At 36.9% G+C, this 8,885-nt stretch overlaps 1 pseudogene; it reads right to left on the bottom strand.

The window, feature by feature from the left end:
• Window positions 1-1,435: 1,435 nt before the first annotated feature.
• Window positions 1,436-8,604, bottom strand: LOC132488059 (vasculin-like; annotated as a pseudogene).
• Window positions 8,605-8,885: the final 281 nt, after the last annotated feature.

Here is an 8,885-nt window from a genome sequence, read left to right as displayed (position 1 = left end):
AACAAGATTCCTCAGCTTTTCAGAAAGAAAGGGAAATTAAGAGAGAAACCCAAATATGTTTTTCCTCATTATCTTTAGCTCTTTTTTTTTTTCTCATGAATCTAACTTTCCATTTATGCTGTTCTCCTTCTGCTCATTCTCATCCCATTTCCTGATTCCTGGGGTTCAGACAGTGATGAGCACTCTTGAAGAAGCCCAGGGAAGGCATTCTGGTTTTGTCTACAATCCACTTTTATTGGCACTCTGTGCAAATAATCAAGGCTGAACCTATCCTATTATAGACAAAGGAGTAGGGCCATGATGCATGTTAAGTTTTTGGTTTTTAAGAGCATCTATTTTATAGATGCGTCCTATTGAGGGCAGACCACAGAGAGCACAAGGTAACATGTGAATAAATTTGCTGCAAGGTATGACGTGGCAGTAATTTGCCTGAGTGACTTAAGAAATCTTGACTATTCTTCTCATGTTTTTTAAATATTTGGAATATTCTACAGTCCTACAAAACTCAAAAATTCAATTTACATTGAGTCAGTTGTAGAAATTGAGAATATATAGGAAGGATGTAACAAATGTGTGGTTTTCTAAACCAATTCTTGATTAAAATATACTTTACATTACTGTATTACTGAGCACTTGCCTTACATTAATCTGATTTCATTGCTCAAAAGGGATTAAAAAGTAACCCATATGGGCTTCCCTGGTGGCGCAGTGGTTGAGAGTCCGCCTGCCGATGCAGGGGAGGCGGGTTCATGCCCCGGTCTGGGAGGATACCACATGCCGCGGAGCGGCTGGGCCCGTGAGCCATGACCGCTGAGCCTGCGCGTCCGGAGCCTGTGCTCCGCAACGGGAGAGGCCACAACAGTAAGAGGCCCACATACCGCAAAAAAAAAAAAAAAAAAAAAAAAAAAGTAACCCATATGCCTTTAAAACATAAGACTAACCTTTAAAAATGTCTGAGCACATTGTTTTTTTTTTCCAAATGTAATATCTGCTCCCATCCACATTCTACCTTCACAAAAGAATTTCTTCACAAAAAGAATTTTTTCTGTGAAGTCAGTCTACATTCTCCAAGAAATACTGAATTTTAGACCTTCTTTGACTTCCTCCTGTCCTCAAATTTGATGAGCATTTGGTTTGTACCCTACAATTTAATTTTTTAAAATTATTTGGCATGCACATTATAATTTTGAGTGCTTATCTTATGTCTTATCTTGCCACTGGAATGTAAATTCCAGAACCTGGTACTTACCCTGATAGCTGTAACTAACTGAGCATGCCCAAATATTGAGCTATGACTGATGCAAAGTAAGTCTACATTTATTGTAACCCTAGAGCTGACAGAAGTCAAATTTCCCATTATATTACATAATGCTTAACATTATCAAGGGTTTACTGTATACCAAGCACTGCTCCAAATGCCGTCTATGTATTCACATCAGTTTATGGAAAGACTGATTTGTTGGGAAGCCAGAGCAGCATTGCCATTATCTTGAGAAATATAATTTTCATCAAAGTTTTGGTTGAAATCCCTTTCTGGAGAATATTATTGCTATTATGCAAAGTCAGGACCAACTCAACTTCCATCTTCTCATTCCTTTTCCACTCTGTCCCTTTTCAGTGTTTTCAAGATCTCACACTTGTTGTCAGTGCCCATTCAAATCAGTTTGGATAGATGAGGCTATTGATTAATTTTGTCAACAAGTGAAGAAGGATTTGAGTGATTATATTATTTTACTAATTTTTTTGCACTAACATTCTTGGCAGTTGATTTGAAAGTGTTAAAATTGCCAATATCATAGGTGGATTTAGGAGTAAAAAAAGTTCCAACTTCAGTTTCTTTAGTTTGGCTTTTCCCCAGTGAATTTTTACAGGAGGAGCAGCATGTTTAAGGACTAAGCCATCATACCATTTGGCGCAGTCTTGTCCTTAACTTACTGTGACTAAAAATTCCCTACTCCTGGGAATTCAGATATCTGCCAGTATTTTATATTATCTTCCTCAATGACCATCATTCTTATTACCCTAAATATAGGTTTTAGAGACTGTTCTAAGAAAGAAGCTTGGTAGACTTTTTTTTTTGATTGGGTATTTGTGTGTTTGGGCATGTAGGCCCCATATACCTGCAGGAAAAGACTGATTCTGATTTAGTTATCTCTCATATTCAGGAGTTAAAGATAAAAATTTTTCAGTCTCAAATTGTCTACATTCTCTCTTGCATTTCCCCTACCCCCAGTTTCACTGTCAGGGACATTAGTTCTATGGAGTCCTGGGAAAGTACTGCTACAAGACCAGGAACTTCCACCATAGTATCTGTTATGGGCTGAATGTTTGTGCTCCCCCCAAATTCATATGGTATTTGGAGGTGGGGCCTTAGGGAGGTGATTAAGTATAGGTGAGGTCATGAGGGTGGGGTCTCTGTGATGGGATTAGTTCCTTTATAAGAAGAGATCATAGAGCTTGCTCCACCCCCCTCCCCCCACCCTCCCCCGGCCATGGGAAGACATAGCAAGAAGACAGCTATAAGTAAGGCAAGAAGAGAGCTCTGACCAGGAATGTGACTATACTGGCACCTTGATCTTGGACTCCCCAGCCTCCAGAACTGTGAGAAATTAATGTCTGTTGTTTAAGCCACCCAGTCCATGGTGTTTTGTTATAGCATCCTGAGCAGACTAAGACAGTTTCCATTTTGATGATTTTTGCTTTCAATACCATTTATTCCTTGCATACTCTATCCAATTTTTCTTGCCTTACAGTGTTACCTCCATAGGATGTCCAATACTAGAGCCAAAGTCATTTGAAGAATTTTGTCATCTATGATTCAATTCAAAACAATTTGTCGATGAAAAGTTTTCATAATGCTTCTCAAAATTCCATAATGATAATTTTTTTTGGTGGTAGAGAAAAAAATTAACTCAGGCTAGAGCTATGCCATTTTGGGTGAAGTCTCTCTGGCTCTGAAAAACAGATTTCAATACCTCTTGGTAAGTCCAAAACCTAACAGGACTGCACAGAAAGGTGTTAGATTTTTTCTTTGAAACTTTTGTGTTTTCCAGTTTGTGTTTTAAAATTTTGTTTCCTTTGAAACAAAAGGTTTTTTTGGAGATACTTAACAAATAGCTATTTGACATAGAGTTATTTTGAGTCAGCTACTGTACTTCTGTTAAAAGTTTTTATATGGTAATCTCCTAAATTAGCCAAGTTCCTTGTATTTAAGGTTATTGTGTCTTCTGAAACCTGTCTCTATATTGTTCCATGTATTTGCAGAAATTGACATATTTTATACAGATGAAATTATCTTTCAGGAGCTAAAAAGCAAAAATCAAAAGAAAATTTCATATCTGAAGGAAAGAACACTCAGAATCATCATAGAGACATGTAGCTATCTTGGTAATACCATGATCCTATGAAATGGCAACATCTTAAATAAATATATATATTAATGTCTTTATTTAGAAGAGTTGTCCCATTGTGACCTGGAATAAGCTAACATCAGAAATTTCTATAACTTTTAATAAAGATACAAATGTCTATCATGAAACTTCAACAGTATTTAAACAGCAATTTGAAGCTGTTTACTCAGTACACAGCTCAAAAATATCTAACAGCTCTGGCTGAAAAATACCAACAATAGAGAAGAGGGCAAAAATTCCACTAGCTTAAATACTTCACCACTTATATAACCTGTTTTGAACCTAAATATGGAAGAAATGTCTGGGTCTTTTAAAAAATTTATAGTATTTTATTATATTTAATAAACTTCATGTCAAAATTATCCAGACTTGGTCTTTTAATTTTCCAATACTATTTTAGGAAACTTTAGAGTCAAAATTATTTAAGAACATTATATTCTAAAAATGAGCACCTCAGTACCTGGAACCTTTTGTACAAAACCTAGATGTTCTTCATATCTGAGCAATTCAATCATCTGAGTAATTCAGTCCTAGCAGAGGTGCTCTGGCCTGGAGGAAGTGCTATGCTCATTCCCAGGAGGTGGTTTTCAGTGACATTTTCCCCTCCTCACAACCAGTCTCAATCCCAAAATGGCTGTGACTTGATCCACAATGTTCTGGGCCACGTTTTGCAAGAGTCTCTTGAGTTTGGTTTTGAACACAGTGAATTTGAGCTGACTGTAGCATATCCAAGGGAAAATACTAGAAGACCGTGTTAGGCTGGGTCTTCTGAGAAGCAGTCACCAAGAAAGAATTTGAAGTACAAGAGACATTAGTGAAAAACCTGTGAAAGATAAACAGGGTGGGAACAGGAATCCACAGGGAACCTACAGATGCAGGTGTGACACCTGTGAAAAGAGATGGGGAAAGGAGGAGGGTTGGGTAAGGAGGGCCTCAGACTACAGTGAAGTTCTGAGCATGCGTTGGCCAGGCCACTGGGGACCCCAGAGCAGAGATTTTCCATCAGTGTCCTGTGTTGAGCACGTATGACCCAGCTCCAGTATGCCCTCTGTGTTTGGTCATTGATAGGGTGCAGCCAGCTAGATAAGCCTTGGTGTGGGTATGAATGCTGTGGTGGATTCTGAAGATGGAGGCTGTCAGCCAACTATACTTCCTGTAGCAGGTTCTTACTTGAAGGAAAATCTGAGCAGCTCTCCTCCATGGCCACGACAAAGATATGGAACTTGGTTTAATGATGTAGGAAGGTTGTTTTCTTAATAGTTGGCAAAGCATTCCTTTTAGGAAGGAAATATTTTGATTTGGAAAAATAATAAGCTAATTGATGTATGGAAGGATGTCTGCAGAAGCCTAAGAGATACAAATGTTAGGTAAGATACTCTGAAGAGAAATTTGTTTTTTTAATATTTACTCAACAAATATTTACTGAACACTTATGATATGTCAGATATTGTAAAGATAGAACAGCAATCAAAACAGACAACAACCCCTCCCTCATGAGATTTACATTCTAGTGAGTAGAGAAAGATAGTAAACAAATAAATGAGCAAGTTATATAGATTATCAGAAGGTATAAGTGCTATGGAGAAAAAACAAAGCAGGGAAGGTTGATGGGTAATTCAGAAGTAAAGGGTTGCTATTATAAAAAATGGTGTCTGGGAAGTTTTCACTGAGCTGAAGGAGGGTGGGGGGATAAGCCTTGTAGATAACTGGGAGAAGAGCATTCTAGGCAGAAGGAAAAAAAGGTTCTGAGGCAGGAGTGTTCCAGAACAGCAAGGAGGAGCCTTCTGTGGTGGGAGCTGGTAAACAAGGCTGAGAGTTACTAGGGGGGCCAGGTCATGTAGGACACGTTATAAGGACTTTGGCTTTTCTGCTGAGTGTGATGAGAAGCTATTGAAAGATTCTGAGCAGAGGAGTGGCACAAACTGACCCATTTTCAAAGGATCCCTCTGGCTGCTATGTTGAAAATGGACAGTAGGAAGGCAAAGTAGAAGTAGAGAGACCAGTTAGGAGGCTATTGCAATAATCCAAGTGAGAAAATGGAAGGACTTTATTTTTTTTCCTGAGATGAAAGAGGCAGAGATGAGTAGAAAGAAAAGATACAAGGAAAGGGGCTGTATGGAGACATGACCAATGAAGGTTTCCCATTGTGGAGTGGATAAAGGACATTTTAAGAAGGTGAATGTCAAATATTACCTTTGAAATTGTTGCCATGTTTCTGTTTCTGCTTCATATTTAATCAAGCCTATTTAATCTAACCTTTAATTTAATCAAGCCTATTTTACTCACAAATGTATTGTAGGAGTGTCTCTGTCTGTCTGTCTATCTATCTATCTATCTTTTTTATTCTAGAAAAGGTCTGTGTGTTATAACTGGGTTGGCATATAGAACACAGTATATTCATGGTAGCAGGGGCTTGAAATCAAACATAATCAGGAGAATGAAAACCAGGGAAGTTGGCAGAATTCTTGGGGAAGGCTTTGGGTCTTGAAAGTAGATTAAGGATTTGAACAAATCTTATCTAGTTGCAAGAGGCTTGAAACTTCCAGCTGACTTCGGACTTAAGGCATGGCTAGAGATTTAAATTTTTGAGCTACACCTTATAGAAATGATGACTAATAAAGGGACTCTTGGAGGGAAAATACCAGAGAAAAAACTGTCTGTACTTTAGTATTTATTCCAGGTAAAAGAAAGAGATGGTAGATTTAGTAAAGGCAATGAGAGACTGGAGTGATAGATGAGAAGCAATGTTGCATGTTGTGGCAGAATCTGCTGGTTTCCCACCCAAATCCACATTTCCATTTCATATTTATAGAATCCTAATTTTTATTGTACACCTAAAATACTATATTTCCTATCCTCCCTATGTACCAAGGCTCGACTCAGTTCTTCCTAGTGAGATGCAAATAGAAGTTGGATGGAAATTTTTGACAGAATGAAAAGGAGTCTTAAAAATGAGCACATAGCTGGGATGAGCTTTTCCTCCCCTTCCTCTATTTTTATCTCCAGGAAGTTGGAAATATTATGATGGCTGGAGCATCAGCAGTCATTTTGGACCATTAAATGCCCTTGAGGATGGACAGTAATTGCTAGGATAATGGAACAAAAAGTAGGAGGAGCCCTGAGCTTCCTATCTCCAGACTTCTTTTATGTGAAAGAAAAATAAATTATTTTTCTTATTTAGGTCACAGTTAATTTAGGTGTTCCGTCTATGCCAATATAACTGCCATACAATAATGGCAGCCACCATTTACTGAGACCTATTATATTTCAGGCATGGTGCTAAGAACTTTATATTATTAGCTCAATTAATCATCACAGTAATCCTATGAAATAGGTGCTATTATTTCCACCGATTTAATAGATGAGGAACATGAAATTTAGAAGGGTCACATAAATTCCCCAAGATCATCTAGCTAGTGTGTAGTCTCAAATTTATTTGTTAGATTTTTTTAAACATCTTTATTGGAGTATAATTGCTTTACAGTGGTGTGTTAGTTTCTGCTTTATAACAAAGTGAATCAGCTATACATATACATATATCCCCATATCTCCTCCCTCTTGCATCTCCCTCACACCCCTCTAGGTAGTCACAAAGCACCGTGCTGATCTCCCTGTGCTATGTGGCTGCTTCCCAGTAAGCTATCTATTTTACATTTTGTAGTGTATATATAAGTCCATGCCGCTCTCTCACTTTGTCCCAGCTTATCCTTCTCCCTCCCCATGTCCTCAAGTCCATTCTCTATATCTGCTTTCTCAGATTCACTGAAATGTTTTTTCCTCTGAGAACAAAGCTTCCAGAAACTCAAAACACCTGTATTTATTGGTGACCTAAAAGGAGCACTTACCTGCTAACTTCCTGCCTGGTTTTCAAGTAGCTTGGCAGAGATTTCCTGCTGTTACTAGGCTGCTATAAAAAAAATTAATTATTCTGAATAGCTAGGTCTATTTCAACAGGAACTGCCTCACTTTTAAAATCTGTCTTTTGAAATTTTCTAATAACTATTAAGAGACCATTAGCAAAATTGTAAGGAAAATAAGAAGGTAAGACTAGTAAAGCCATTATCCCAATCATCCTTACTGAAGACACAGCACACATTAGCTTCTGTGGATGTTTTTGTTTTACGATTAATCTAGATTACAGAGATGAAAGAGCTTCAAATCTTTTTTACTTATGCATGTGATTGGGAGTGGAGTATGAAAGAGTAGGTATGAATGGAAAGTATCATTTAAATATTTTATTCAAAATTACATGAACACTTATCGTTATTCAATGCCTATTAGGTGCCAGATGCCACATGAGGTACTTTACTTGTCTCATTTAATGTCATCCTTGCACCAGTCCCTGTGAGGGAGAGCACAGTTTGTAAATATGATGATGTTCAGAGACACTGAGTGAATTGCCCAAGGTCACACAGTAGGAATTTATATATAGATCTGTCTGTCTCCAAAGTGCATGCTCTTTCAGTTTATTACTCTATGAGAAAAAGCATTCAGTGCTATGGGATATTTTAAACAGAGATCTGTTTTATAGAACTTCAGTGATAATGAAAACTCAAACACCGCTTGTAAACAACTCTAAATCACTGCTTCTGGTCTGGTTTGAAGTTTCCAGATCCCACGTCCTTCTCTTTCCTGCTTCTACCCTTTGACCATTTCATATATGCTAGAAGAAAGAATGCAGTTTATTAATTTTGTTCATTATTAACTGCCTTGGTAAAAGTTTTGATGAAGAAAGAAATGGAAATTAATGATTAGAATGAACTTTGTTTATTATTTTTCAATTTAATTTAATGGTACATTACCCTTCTTCATTCCCATGATTTCTTAAATTGACTTTAGTTTTTTAAAAATAATCTCTAAATTGCTCTCATTTAGCAAGTGAATGCAGTATTGTTTTTACAAATAAGAAAACTAACTTATATTTGCTTATTATGGTTTATAATTACCTTAATGGTCACATAAAAAAATAAAGTAAATTCTTAAAGCAACCAGCTTCATTTGTTACTTTGAAGAGGGCCAACAGCTGCAAAATATCAATAGTAGCATGGTTCTGGGAGAGCTTAGTACAGTAGGGTTTCAACTGAATCGCATATTGGTTCGCTTGATGGATAACCTAACTATGTATACAGTTGATGCTTAAAATCCTTACCAGTAGCTGTAAGGTTTTATCACCATTAGCAGTTACTAACGTCATGCAATATACTTTAAAGTTTCTGCTTAAAGGAAATTTATCATTTGCTAAATTTTACATGAAGGTTATTGACTATTTTGGTAGCTATAACATGTATACCCTTATATATAAAATGTATAACCTCTATGGAAATTTTGAAAAACAAATGAATATTGTTATGTAATTTCTGTTTTGTATATCTATCTAGCTAAAGGGGGCTGGAGAAAGTAATAATCAAATGCTTGTGTTTTTCTCTCTTTACATTTGAGTAATAAAGTATTTTTCAGTTTCCTTTATGGGTTGTA

This window comes from Mesoplodon densirostris, chromosome 4, assembly GCF_025265405.1.
Source record: "Mesoplodon densirostris isolate mMesDen1 chromosome 4, mMesDen1 primary haplotype, whole genome shotgun sequence".
NCBI lineage: Eukaryota > Metazoa > Chordata > Mammalia > Artiodactyla > Ziphiidae > Mesoplodon > Mesoplodon densirostris.
Note: the sequence above shows the minus strand (reverse complement) of the source record. Positions and strands in the feature narration are given on the sequence as shown.